Source organism: Fukomys damarensis, unplaced genomic scaffold (assembly GCF_012274545.1).
Source record: "Fukomys damarensis isolate Sample0158 unplaced genomic scaffold, DMR_v1.0_HiC HiC_scaffold_20, whole genome shotgun sequence".
Classification (NCBI taxonomy): domain Eukaryota; kingdom Metazoa; phylum Chordata; class Mammalia; order Rodentia; family Bathyergidae; genus Fukomys; species Fukomys damarensis.
The window spans coordinates 17582075-17596096 of NW_022900932.1; the positions used below are offsets into that span (position 1 = coordinate 17582075).

A 14022-nucleotide genomic window follows, 5' to 3' on the forward strand; every position below is an offset into this window, starting at 1 on the left:
GGGCACCCGGTGTTTACTTTTGAGACGCTAAATACCTTTTACAATGGATGTAAACTTCCTCAAGGTAGATATTGTGGCGATGGTAAAGTCAATATTTGGCCTGTCCTCGACATCTCCAATTACCCCGCGGGCAGATGAAAAATACGGAGAAAACGGAACTTCAGTTAAAGGCAACACTGCTTTGTTTGAGAAAGTGGGGCAAAGAAGGTCTTACATCCCTAAAAGTTATCCCGGTGTAGGAATCGCCACGTTTAACTTTCCCCAGCCTGAACATATCATCCTGCCTGCAATGGTAGTCCGACTCTTGGCCAGCTCAAGTCTCATCCTCGTTCCTACCCTACTTCTAAACTTTCCTTAGCCATCAGTGAGACGACTTGCGGCCGCCATTTTAAACAATACTATCGCGAGACATACTTAGCGGGCTGGAGCCTGACTCGTTTGCTGTACTTTATTGCGAGAGTCTCTTCTCGACGGTTCTCGCTGAAGCTGGGGAAAGTGTCGCGAGAGCTGGTTGCCTTGGCTCCCTGTAGCTATAGCAGCCGCGGCGGTTAAGGATGCGGCGGCGGGAGCTGTGAGTGCGACACTCTCAGGGGGGCGGGGCCGGAGGTAATGGGGTTCTGGGGGTATCGCTTGGGGAAGGGCTGTAGAAGGTCGGGTCTCGAGGAGTGGAAAGAATCAGTGTGTGACGTGTGGGGAAGGACCCGGGACCCTTGGGTATCAGGACACGGCGCCGGTCTGCGCTAGGGCACAGGGAGGGTTGGAGCTACTGGGAGGTTCAAGGGGAGAGACCCGGGTGTAATAGGGTTCCCGTGGCTGGGGCCGGAGCCGAGAGGGGTAAGTGTTGGGAGCGAAGTGGTTAAGAGGACTAGGAACTAGATAAAGAAACCAGGCTCCATTGGAGTGGGACGAAATTGGGGTCCTGCGAGGAGGGTATGTAGAACGGGAGCGCGGAGGTTGGGCCCAGTTTTCTTTTCCCTGTTGGGGGGTTGAGGGTGTGGGGAGAGAGGTCTCGACCTCTGCAGTTCCCTGGGAGCCGCCTCAGGCTGGTCTGGGAGCGCGCGCCAGGACTTCAGCCCTAAATGGCGTGGCGGGAATGGAGGCGTCCCGGACCCTCGCTGCCTTTTTCCCTTGTTTCCGAAGAAATGGCAAACAGACACTCTGACGTGTGAGAGCAGAGTCTTGGTGAACAAGTGTTAGTTGGGAAGGTTCTTTCAGTGGAGAGACTCTTAAGTAGGATAATGAATGATTGCTGCTCTAAAAAGCGTGGGGTGGGGGCTCGAGAGAGAAATTCTTGAGAAAAAAAAAAAAACATATTTTTTAAAAAAAAAAAAAAAACCTAGGTGTGCTTTCTCTGGAGTGTATTGAGTTGGAGGAAGGGGGTGTGTGCTAACGTCACGTTTCTTCCCAGATTCATTCAAGTGTAGAGTTCCTTTACGATGTATTTATGAAATTACATATGTAGTGAAATATCAGTTTAGATGATATAGCGAAAGAATGTGCAGTGCGACATTTAAATTTTACACTAAGTGTAATTTAAAAACTACGAAAAATGTTTCTTGTTGCAGCAGCAGGCTGAATAATGAACCTAGGGATAGGTTTAGTTACTTGGATATAAAACCTATCATTCCCCATGTGTGCCTGTTCAGACTTATATCCCTTTAAGAATGAGGTTTTATTTTAGGAAACTGAACACATTTTGAGTATCTGTCAATAAAAGAGCCTCGTAGGAATTAAAATTACTGAGGGGAAAATATTTAAACTTTCGCTTTCGAGAGGTGTTTTCTGGAAGCAGGTTTGGACCATTTGGCTCATTAACATATTCCTAGTGAAAACTGACTTCATATCAGGTGTAGAAATAATTTATCCATTTTTACCTGCAGATACATTATTATTACATTATTAACACATTAATAATGAGTATTGTGTATAGTTATGTAATGAATGCATATAATTATTAATGTAGCTATATTAATCTACAGCTTTCTGATCATTTGTCTCATAGGTATAGATTTGCAAAGGATAGCCCCTCTATTTTTTTGGTACTGGGGATTGAACTCGGGTCCTTGTGCTTGCGAGGCAGGTGGCAGAACTACTGAACTAAATCCCCAGTGATCTAAATCCCCCGTGATAACCCCTTTTTTGATTATGTAACTGGATTTTCCCATGTTGAGATTCACATATTCATTAATTAGGATAATGGCTTTTAAATCCTTCTTGAGCTAACCCGGATATGGTTAGTCAATGAACCTATTTATTTGATATGTATTGCAGTAAAACTTTTAATTTGTCTTGTTAGTAGCTAAATTTCAAAAAGTAAAATGATTTTTTTTCTGGGGCAAGATAAATCTTTGTGTGTTGGTTGCATCCAAAAAATTCCTGCATGAATCCAAGAGCAGGCTTTATACTGAGTTCCTGTTATGTGTAGAGTATTGTGTAAAACATTGCAGAGGAGAAAAAGATTAATTAATTTATCCATTTAACAAACATTGACTGAAACCCATTTTGTGTCTGATTCCTAAGCCTTCAGGACACAAATACAAGTAAGACTTGATCTCTACTATGGAATTGCTCAGACCCTAGGAGGGAAAAGAGAAACACATAATTACAGTATAATATGAACACAAAGAATATGAAACAAGGTTCTGGCCTTGAGTTTACACAGTAGTTGACAAGACTAAAAAGGAATGAAGAATTTAAAAGATAAAACGTTAAATTCTAAACTGCCGCATTCCCAAATACTACACTTTTCAGAAGAAAAAAGAGAGTGGGAATCTGAAGAGAAAATTCACTGGTCAGATCATAATTTAATGATCTTCTTTATTACTCCCAATATAAATATCACAACATTCTTTTTTATTTTGGAGACAGGGTCTCACTATGTAGTTGAGACTGACCTGGAACTCACTATGTAGCCCAGGCTGGTCTCAAACTCATTGATCTTCCTGCCTCAGCCTCCTGAGTGCTGGGATTACAGGTGTGTGCCACCACACCCGGCATCACAACATTCTTAAGTCTATAATAATAATAGCCAACATTCATTGAGTGATTATTAATGTTCCAGATTTGTTAATCTCATTTTATTTTTATAACACTCTGCTCTGCAGCTGGTACTAATACTGTACCTTAATTTTTTATATTTTTTTTGGTACCGGGATCAAACTTGGGTCTTTGCGCTTGTGGGACAGGTGGTGGAACCATTGAGCTAAATCCCCAACCCATGTACCTTAGTTTTAAAGATAAGAAAACCAAGGTATAAAAAGTTAAGGAGGTTGCCAAAGACCACAGGGCTGGTAAATGGCAGATTAGGAATTAAAACTGGAAATTATGTGATTAAAAAAACTAAGTACACTAGCCAGTTTCAGTGGCCTGTGTTTGTAGACCCAGCTACTTTTGAGATTGAGGTGAGAGGATTTTGAGAACAGGAGTTTGGGGGCAATATAGTGAGATTTCATCTTTTAAAAATGGATAACATATCTATATATAATCATATATATATGTATAAAATCTTGTGTATGAGTGTACATGTGCACACACACCCACATACACAGAATATGGTTTCTTTTGGAAGCAGGGGTCTTGTATGGAAGCAGAGGGGAAAAGCTGACATTGGGCTTGGCCAGGAGATCGGGATTCAGTAAGGTGGCTGGCAGGAGGGTCTACATTTATGGATGGGGGTACCTCTTTTTTGAAACATAGATTTTTCTCCTTCAAATATGTATGCTACACATGAGGAACTAATTTAAACATTAGCATGGATCTGAATATGAGGTTTGTATTGTTATATAGAGAATTGAGTAAATTGCCATACTCCTGCTGTGTATAATTGTATAGAGAGCTATACAATTATACTATTGGGAAAATAGTTATAACAAGCAATTGTTAACATTTGTAAGCTTCCAGAAAGTGATCATTTCAGTAATGGAAATAGTTATCTGTGTTCAAGTATATGTTTTTATAACAGACTTTAAGACATTTAATCATTTTTTTTTGTGTGTGGTTCCTCAAATTCTCTAGCCTCCCCAAGAGCTGAACTGAAGTGATTTTGTTTGTTTGTTTGTTTTGGTACCAGGGATTGAACTCAGGCCATTGTGCTTTCGAGGCAGACAGTGGAACCACTGAGCCAAATCCCCAGCTGAAGTGATTTTTTTCAAAGAAGAAAAGCAGCAGACTTAATGTGAATTTAGTGTTTCTCACATAATACCTTCTATTGTCGTGGCTAAGACCAGTTTTGATTAGTTGTGGGGTTTTGGCTTTGTTTTTTTGTTTTTTGTGTTTTTTTTGATTAGTTGTGGTTTTTTTAAAAAAATGTTGTAAAATGTATTTAAGATTGGTGGCACATGCCTGTAATCCCATGGCAGGAGGATTGCTTCAAGTTTGAGGCCACCCTGGGCTACATAGCAAGACCATGTCTCCAAAATAAAGAAAAAAAAAGAATCTATACCAGTGTTTGCAAACCTATTGCATGCTTCAGCAAACTTTTTTTTTGAAATAGTGTCTTGCTGTGTAGTTTAGGGTGGAATTGAACTCACTATGTAGTCCAGGCTGGCCAGTCCTCCTGCTTCAGCCTCCTGAGTGCTAGGATAACAGGCGAGTGCCACCATGCCTGGCATGTTTTTGGTTTTTGAGACAAGGTCTCTCTTTGTTCAAGGTGGCCTTGAACTCACTATGTAACCCAGGCTGGCCTTTAGGTTGCAGTAATCCTCCTGCCTCAGCCTCCCGAGTACTGGGATAACAGGCGTGCACTGCCACTCCTGGCCATAGTGGGTTGTTTTTATCATTGAGAGCTCTAAAAGGTTTGCCATTTCTGATGTATACCATCTTAATTATTTCTTCTTTTTCCTGAACCCACATCCTCAGTTTTGCTAGGCAAGTTCTCCATCACTGAGCTACATATCCAGCTCTGTTTAAATTTTATTTTGAGTAAAATAGCTGGAATTATATGTATACATTTCTTGTCTAGCTGTAGGAATTGTTTATATATTTTAGGTATTAACCCTTTATCAGATAAATGATTTGTATTTTCCCCATTTTGTTGGTTGCCTTTTCACTCTTTGGTTGTATCCTTTGATCTGCAGAAGTTCTGTTTTTTAAATTTTATATACTTAAGGGCCAGGGATTTAGTTCAGTGGTCATGCTGCCTGCCTTGCAAGCACAATGTCCTGAATTCGATCCTCAGTACAAAAAAAAAAAAAAAAAAAAGAAAAATAAAATAAATTTTATATATGTAAGACATTTAAAAAATAAGATAGTAAGCATCCTTATACAGTAGACCCTTGACTTATGAACTGGATCTGTTCTTGAGGGCTGGTTGTAACTCACGTTGCTTGTAAGCCAATATAGCTGAGATCTGGATGTACATGCTATAGATAACAAGAGGCAGATGAATCTTCCATTAACCTAATTAACTCAAGTTGTATATCAGGCCCGTCATAACTTGAGGATCCACTGTATCCACTACCTAGCAAATTAAACATTACTAAATCAGGGTTTCCCTGTAGCCAGACCCAGTTGCCCAGCCTTCACCTCCAGTCTCAGGTCCCTCCTACCCTTGGTGCCACCTGGGGAGCCAGCCCATTTCTCTGTGCTTTCCCCATCCAGGTAGCACTTGTGGAGGACCTAAACCTGTTACTTTGTTCTCCCTGACCCCAGGGTGAGCAAAGTTGAATGACTAAGAAACATTGAGTCACTTTAACATATGGGCAGGGCAGCCAGAGAACCTGTAGTAGTCAGAGGAGCCTCCAGCCAGCGTCTAGGTCATTTTCTTTATTCATCCAAAGGTACACACAAAGTAACACAAGATTCATCTGCTTTTCAGTATCTATTAGTACATACTCAGGTAAACAACTTTATTTCAGTTGTCTTAACTTTTCCCTAGACCTGAAATGTGCCATTATTCCTGAATGCTGCCTTTCTCCTTTGTGCTTATAGAGGAGGCCTCAATTCTCTGGTCTCCCAAAGACCAGAATCTCTGATTCCAAGTCTTGCCATCCTTGCCATCCCTCAAAGATAACCACTAATAAATTTGATGTTTTTCTGACTTGTTTATAATTCTTAATCTATTAACATATTAGAAGATTATCATGGCTCAAATAAAAATACTACAAAGATCCTGTGAAGGAAGGCTAAGATGAGAAAGGTTATTTTTTGTGTGTGTATAATGAGGGCCTTCATAGTGAGCTACATCCTCAGTCCTTTTTGATTTTTGAGACAGTCTTGCTAAGTTGACTAGGCTAGGATCAAATTTATGGTCCTCTTGACTCAGCCTCTTAGTATGCTAGAATTACAGGCATCCACCACTATGTTTGGCTGGAAAGTTCTTGGATATCTGTTGTTGTTCAGGGCCTAATTAAGCACCCTGTCAGAAATACTCGTACATGGTAGGTAAACAGCAATATTTGTCAAATTTGTCGGATGGACTATTTGGTACCCCCCCCCTTTTTTTTTTTTTCTTTTTTGGCTTTTTGAGACAGGGTCTCACTATGTAGTTGAGACTACCCTGGAACTCACTCTGTAGCACAGGCTGGTCTCAAACTCACAGCAGTCTTCCTGCCTCAGCCTCCCGAGTGCTGGGATTACAGGTGTGTGCCAACACGCCCAGCTCCCCATGTACTTTTGTGTGTGTGTGTGTGTGTGTGTGTGTGTGTGTGTGGTACTGGGGATTGAACTCAGAGCCTTGAGCTTGCAAGGCAGGTGTGGTGTCACTAAGCTAAATAAATCCCAGCCCTGTACCCATGCACTTTTGTTTAGATATTTAATACTACTATTATATCATTTTGAAATGAAATAAATCTACATATATATCCTTGGACCAAGATTGTTGTGTACTTTACCAATAAACAGACAGCTGTTGTAGGGTAAATATTTTCTCAGAGGTAGTGAAACCGAGGAACAAAGGAATTGGGATCACTTAGCTTATCTACATACAGTGTTTTAGATTTATTGCCTTGTCCTGTGGACAGGGCAAATGGAATAAGGAAGATACAGAAGTACTACTGCATTCCTCATTCAGGAATAAGTTGTAAATTCTGAAAGAAGCAGTGACTTGCGTAATGTCTGATCATGAGCAAAGAGCTATGGAAATGAACAGCACACTGTTTTGGGGTAGCAAAGGACCTGATCTCCATTATAGTTGAAAATGGAGCCCTTTTCTAGTGAGGCCATAATAGCAGCAGCAGCTGCAGCCACTATGGCTGCCTGAATTCAGTGGATGTGTGAAGTGGCCAGAGCAGTAAATGACTCCATGGTACCAGGTGTATGTAGGGGAGGATTTGTGACTCTGGCCAAGTGGTTGCACAGGTTGTGGTGTCGCTTTAAACCTGCAAAGATTTGCTTGCTGGAGGAGAAGCAACTTTTTGAGCATCAGGTGCATATCTGAAGGGATGAGCTCATCCTTCTAACCAGACCTGCCCCAGACGCTGAGTGAATGTTTTCTTAATTGCAAGTCCTGCAGCTGGGGGAAGCAGGGAATGGTTGAGGCTTCAGACACTTTGAATAGGGAAAAAAAATCATTTTGGAGAATTGTTTGAAATGAGTAGCTGTGAATATCAGGTTGAAGGTAACCCACATGTCCACTTAGTCTTTAAGTTGAGGATTGCAGTAAAGTGCATGGTAGTTGAAGACAGTTTCGGTGATTCTTACTTTATTCTAGTACTTGTGTGTGTCTTGTGTGTGTTTGTGTGTATATATGTGTGAGTGTCTGTCTGGCTATCTGTGGCTGAGGATCAAACCTCGGGCCTTGTAATGCTTTACCACTGAGCTGTATCCCCAGTCTTTTGAAGTGACTTGTTAAGACTTAATAAATTTGTTGTCTGTATTATCTGGACTGATTTCATTGTTTTAGGAAATAATTCCAGAGGCTCCTTTTTGATTTCCACGTTTCCTCATGCCTTATTTTGGAGCTATTGTTGATGACACTTATCCCACTTTTGAAGTCTACTGTTCTAGATTTTAGAGCTTCTAGGAATGATCCTGTGTTATTTTGTTTCAGTGTATTTAAGCTTTCCTATTCAATTTAAGGATCTTCAAAATGCAATTGGCTTGGATAAGAAATATCAATTGTCTCTTTATATTTATTTTATTTTATTTTTTGTACCAGGGATTGAACTCAGGACCTTGTGCTTGTGAGGAAGGCCGCAGAACCACTGAGCTAAATCCAAGGCCCCAATTGTTTATTTTTTAATTAAACTTTTATTTTGGTATAATGCTGGATTCACATAGTTTTAATAAATAATGTAGGGCTACCTGATGTACTTTTTAGGTAACATCTTTCACAATGTAGTGCAACATCACAGTCATGGTATCAATATTGATGCAATCAAATGCCAAAGATCCATCATGTTGTCTTTTCTTTTTTCCTTTTCTCTTGACTGTTGCCCAGGCTTTTCTTGAGCCCCTAGGCTCAGGTGATCCTCAGTTTCCCAAGTGGCTAGACTATGGGTTTGTGCTACCATACCTGGTTCCCTTTTGTCCTTTTAGGACCTCCCCATTTCCCTTCTGCCCCTACACCTTCCTTAACAACTTTGTCAGTCAAAAAATAAGTTTTCATCAGAAAATGTTTGTGTGTAGTCCTCAGTCTTTTTTTTTTGGTACCAGGGATCAAACTTGGGACCTTGCACTTGCAAGGCAGGCAGCAGAACCACTGAGCTAAATCCCGGCCCTTGTTTTTGTTTTTTGAGACAGGGTCTTGCTAACTCTGACTAACCCAGGCTAGTCTCTCTGTGTAGCCCAGGCTGGTCTCTAACTTGTGATCCTCCTGTCTCAGCCTCCCAAGTCTTACCTTTATGGCTTGTGGCAGCAAGGTGGGCTCTTGAGTGGTTTTATATTAGAAATCCATATGACCTTATGGAAAGAGCCCTAGCTTGCAGTAGGAGAATTTTGTTCATTTTAGTTCTTTGACTTTGGGCAGCCTCCCAAGTGTTGGGATTGCAGGCATGAGCCACCATGCCTGGCCTTACTTTGTTTTTCAGGCAGGGTCTCATGATGCAGTTTAGGCTGGCCTTGAACTCACTACATAGTGAGACTAGTCTTGAACTCTTGGGGATCCTCTTGCCTCAGCTTGAGTTGCAGGTGTGTGTCACTAAGCTATATTGCTGAATTCATTCATCAGTGGTCAGTCAAGTCTGTAGGGTCTTAAATGTGCCATATCATCTGCAAACTTCTTCTTTTTTTTTGGTACTGGTGATCGAACTTGGGACCTTGGAAGGCAGGTGGTACCACTGAGCTAAATCCCCAGCCCCCTCAAACTTCTTTTTCTATTTGTATTCCTTTTACTTTTTTCTCCTGCCCAATTGTTCTAGCTAAAATTTCAAGAACTATTGAATAAAAATGGTAAGAGTACATATCCTTGCCTTGTTCCTGATTAAAATTTTCTGAGACAATCTCTGTGTAGCTCAGGCTGACTTTGAACTTCCTATGTAGGCCCTACTGACCTTGATCTCATGAAGCTCCTGCCTCAACCTTCCAAGTGGTGTATACCACTATACCTGGTGTTTCTTGTTTTTTTGCTTTTGGTACTGGGGATCGAACTCTGGTCCTTCTGCTTGCGATGCAGGTGGCGGGACCACTGAGCTAAATCCCCGGCCCTGGTTTCTTTTTTGACCTAGAATCTTTCTGTGTTACCCAGGCTGACCTTCAACTTCTGGGTTCAAAGTTATCTATGGCCTTAGCCTCCTAAGCCACTGGGACTACAGGTATGTGTCATCATGCCCTGTAAGAGTGAACATTTTGAAATGAATTTTTTTTTCTTTCTTTTTGTGGTACTGGAAATTAAACTTTGGGCCTTTTCACTGAGATACATTCTCAGCCCTTTTTTATATATTTTTATCTTAAGACAGGGTTTCCCTAAATTGCTAAATTGCTGGACTCAAACCTGGGATCTTCCTGCCTCAGTCTTTTTGTTTGTTTTGAAACAGGGTCTCCCTATGTAATTCAGGCTGGCCTTGGACTCATATAGCCCAGGCTGCTTTCTAAAGGCAATCCTTCTGCTTCAGCCTCCCAAATGTTGGGATTATGTGTGTACTGCATACTCCACCCCCACTCTTCTAGAGTGCTGGGATTGAAGCCTGTACAACCAAGTCCAGCTGAATTTCTTTCTTTCTTTCTTTCCTTCCTTCCTTCCTTTCCCGTTTTTGCTGTTTTGGGGGTTGACACTGGGACTTGTGAATGCCAAACAAATGTTCTACCATTGAGCTGTACCCCAGCTATTAAAAATAACTTAAATCTTAGGATTTAATTGAATTACATTTCAGGATGCTGAATTAACTGGCAGATGATCTCAGAGTCACTGTTGTTAATCTTTGAGAAACTATGAAGACTAGAGGAAGACAAATATTTTGGTTTTTTGTTTTTCTTTTACTGAGTTTATTGGTATATTTTAGGTATATAGTACAGTTACATTCATTATTGGGATCTTGTACCCTTACATGACAGGTGGTCTTGGTTCTCATTCTTTCCCTTGTCCCTGCCCTCCCTTCACCCCCTCCTTCCCTCTGCATTTACAAACACTTTATTTCCATTTTTTCATTTTTCTCAAAAGGTAAATATTTTGATAGAATGAAAGAGTGAAATAGTTGGAAAACAATAGACTTATCTAATGTGGAATCTTGGGAAAATCCAATTGTAAATGATTAAATGTATTATATAAAGCATTAAGGAGAAAAGAAGTGTGTGATTGATCATAACAATTTACTTCTGTCTCCGTTTTTGGATTCCATTACTTTTTTGTTTGTTTGTTTTTGAGACAGGGTTTCACTATGTAGTTGAGACTGACCTGGAACTCACTATGTAGTCCAGGCTAGTCTCAAACTCACAGCAATCCTCCTGCCTCAGCCTCCTGAGTTCTGGGATTACAGGTGTGCGCCTCCACACCCAGCTCCATTACTTTATTTCTATTTAGGATCATGAAGTTTATAGATCAGGAAATTGTTTTAGATATAATGAATCATATTCTCATTAGTTTCACAGTTCTTTATACAATTTTGGCTGATATATAATTAAATATGTTTGGCTGATTAGCTAAGTGAATGTTTAAAATATTGAATAATGACCCACTTAAAATTTTGATTTCACCAGGAACATATGGTATATATTTGGACCTTGGGTGGTGTATAAAAAGTTTAAAAGACATGTTGAACAGATATATAAGTATGGCAGAGCTGCAAAAGTGTTAATATGATGAATAAAGTTTGAAAATTATATTGGTAAGGTAATGTCTAAGTCCAAACTGATATTAAATTTAATAAGGATAAGCTCTGTGTTTAAATTCAAAATCTCAAATGCACAAGACCAGGATGAGGAAATGCTAGATGAGCAGTAGTTCACATGAAAAATGTCTGAGAATTTTGTTTGGTCATAAATGCATCAGGAAATGCCTATGCCAATGTGGCTGATAAAAATGCTTTCAACTGTATTGCAGGCATTAGTCCAGGTCACAGAAGCTTTGATCCGAATACATTTTAATACCAGGTTGGAAATATATTTGAGTGTTGTTTGCTAAGTCATATAACTCTTTGTTTTTTGTCTTTTTTGGTACCAGAGATTGAACTCAGAACCTTGAGCTTGTGAGGTAGGTGGTGGCGCCCCTGAGGTAAATCCCTGGCCCTTTGAATTTTTTTTTTTTTTGTACCAGGGATCGAACTTGGGACCTTGTGCTTGCAAGATGGGCAGCGGCACCAGTGAGCTAAATCCCCAGCCCCCTTTGAGACTTGGTTTGAATGGATATTGTCAAAGTTGCAAGCATTCCAAGGGAGGCAGACTGAACCATAAATGGTCTGAAAACTACTTATATAGGAAACTTTTAGGATTTGCAGGGAGAAGAGGCATTGAAAATTTAAAACTACAAAAAAAATGTAACTACAAAAAAAAATATAATACCCATAGTCCAACCATCCAGAATTAACCACTAGTAATATCTGTTTTTCTTAGCTTTGCTCCCTTCTCTTTCTCTCCCTCTTCCTCTCTCTGAAATAAAATGTTACAGGTAAAACCAAAGTCACTTCCCTTTCACTCCATATAAGGAATGGTGTTTTAAATTACGTTAATTTTATTTTTATCAGAGTACAGGATTGTGTTGGATATAGTGGCCACACCTCTAATCTCAGCAAGAACTTGATAGACTTGAGTCAGGAGGATGGTGAGTTTGAGGCCAGCCTGGGCTGCAGGATACATACTGAGTTCAAAGTCTGGATTATTTAGCAAGACTCTGTCTCAAAAAACAAGCAAATAAAAATAATACCTATGCATAGTTTTAAAAATTGAGCTGGACACTGTAGCACCTACCTGTGGTTCCAGTGCCTTAGGAGGCTGAGGAAGGAGGATGGCAAGTTCAAGCCAACCTAGGCAATTTAGAAGCTTAGGGATGCCCTGTCTCAAAGTGAAAAAAAAAAAAGAAGGGTTGAGGATGTAGCTCAGTGCTAAGGCCCTATGTTCAACCCTAGTTTGAAGAAAAAAAAAATCAAATAGTATTATATGCTTACAAGGAAAAATAGTTATTATACCCCTAGGAACAACCAGATTTGATTTGATTTAAATATTGCTAGTAGCATAATTATCACTTTCTTTTTAAAAACATTAAACACAAAAAGCCCACAGAATATGAGGCTTTCACTTTTTTTGTTTTGAATTTTTTCTTTTTATTCTGAAGCAATTTCAAATTTAACAAAATTTGCAAAAAGCATTATGAAGAAAGCCTATATTCTTATCACCCTGATTCACCGATGGTTGACATATTGTCACTTTAAAAGAAAAATCACTCTCTCTATGCAGACAAGGGGTCCAGACCTATGCAACAGAACTATCATTCCTGTGGCATTGACCTCCTGGAGTTCAGAATTAAACAGTACAAGGGGAAGGTCCTTCTTTTTCACAATTGCCCCTGGAGGATTTATTTCTCAAGTAGGAGGCTGGTGGCCTGGGAAGATATTAATTAGATTCTCTGCTTATGGCTTTCACTCTTAAATACATTTACATCTTATCTCTTATATTGTGAATATGTCATTTTGGGGATTGTGTCAATATTTGTTGTTTGTATTATACAAATGTTGAACCTGAGCTACATAATTTACAGTGATTACTATTATTTCCTTGTAGAACTTTGTATTTTCCTTAGATGTAATTTTTTTTCAGTTCTAAAAGTTTCAGTCTCTAAATCATACTCAAAACCTCTGCTTTAGTTACTCACTTCCAATAGATAAATTGTTTTAGTCACTGTCCTCATTGCTGGGACAAAATACTCAACACCTGAAACTTAAAGGAGAAAAGGTTTATTTTGGCTCACATTTTAGAAATTTCAATCCTTGCATGATGAGTGGTATGGTAGAAGGGCCTGGGCTGAGGAGAGCTGCAGACAAGAAGCAGTCTCAAGGGAGGACCCACAGTGACAAGTTCCTCCACCTTCTAACTGCAAGTCAGCTATAAACAGTATGTAAAATGCCTCTGTTATCCAGTCACCTTCCAAAGGTCCCTTCCAGGATCCCATGAGGCTTTAGGAGGAATTATAGATATAAACCACAACACAAATCTATCAAAAAATTTTTTTACTTAGTCCTTATACCGCCCCTGCTTTACCCTGGAATTTCTTTTCACTGAAATCCTGACATGTAATCTTTCTTGGTTTACTTTCATTTTGATAAAGCACATCCTTTAGAAGCTTTTAGAGTATGAAACATTTATGAGATATAACCTTTTTTGTTTTTTAAAACAGGATCTCACTATAATAACCTTGACTGGCCTTGAACTCACTATGTATCCTAGACTGGCCTGGAACTCCCTGCAATCCTCCTACATCAGCCTCCCAAGTGCTGGGATCACAGGTGTGCACCACCATGCCCAGCTTGAGATAACTTATTTTTGCTTTTGTTTTTTTTTGTTTAGACAATGGTCTTATTAGGTACTCTAGGCTGGACTTCAACTAGCTGTGTAGCACATGCTGGCCCCTAACTTCTGATCCTCCTGCTTCAGCCTCCTGAATGCTAGGATTACAGGCATGTGCCATGATGCCAGCCTTTTTTTTTTTTTTTTTTTTTT

The 14022-nt window shown here is 39.9% G+C and overlaps 1 protein-coding gene across 10 annotated transcripts in view; it reads left to right on the forward strand.

The window, feature by feature from the left end:
* The first annotated feature begins 409 nt into the window (after positions 1-409).
* The window catches only part of Usp54 (ubiquitin specific peptidase 54), a 117461-nt gene continuing 103848 nt past the window's right edge, over positions 410-14022 (forward strand). For 3 of the 10 annotated variants that reach the window (XM_033766527.1, XM_010607035.3, XM_019205060.2), the window contains exon 1: positions 429-606. The gene's annotated coding sequence lies outside the window, so the exon portion shown is untranslated. Of the gene's footprint in view, positions 607-626; positions 835-11533; positions 11564-14022 lie in introns of those variants that run through there. The other 7 variants (XM_033766530.1, XM_033766532.1, XR_004518250.1 and 4 more) reach the window with 7 other exon arrangements.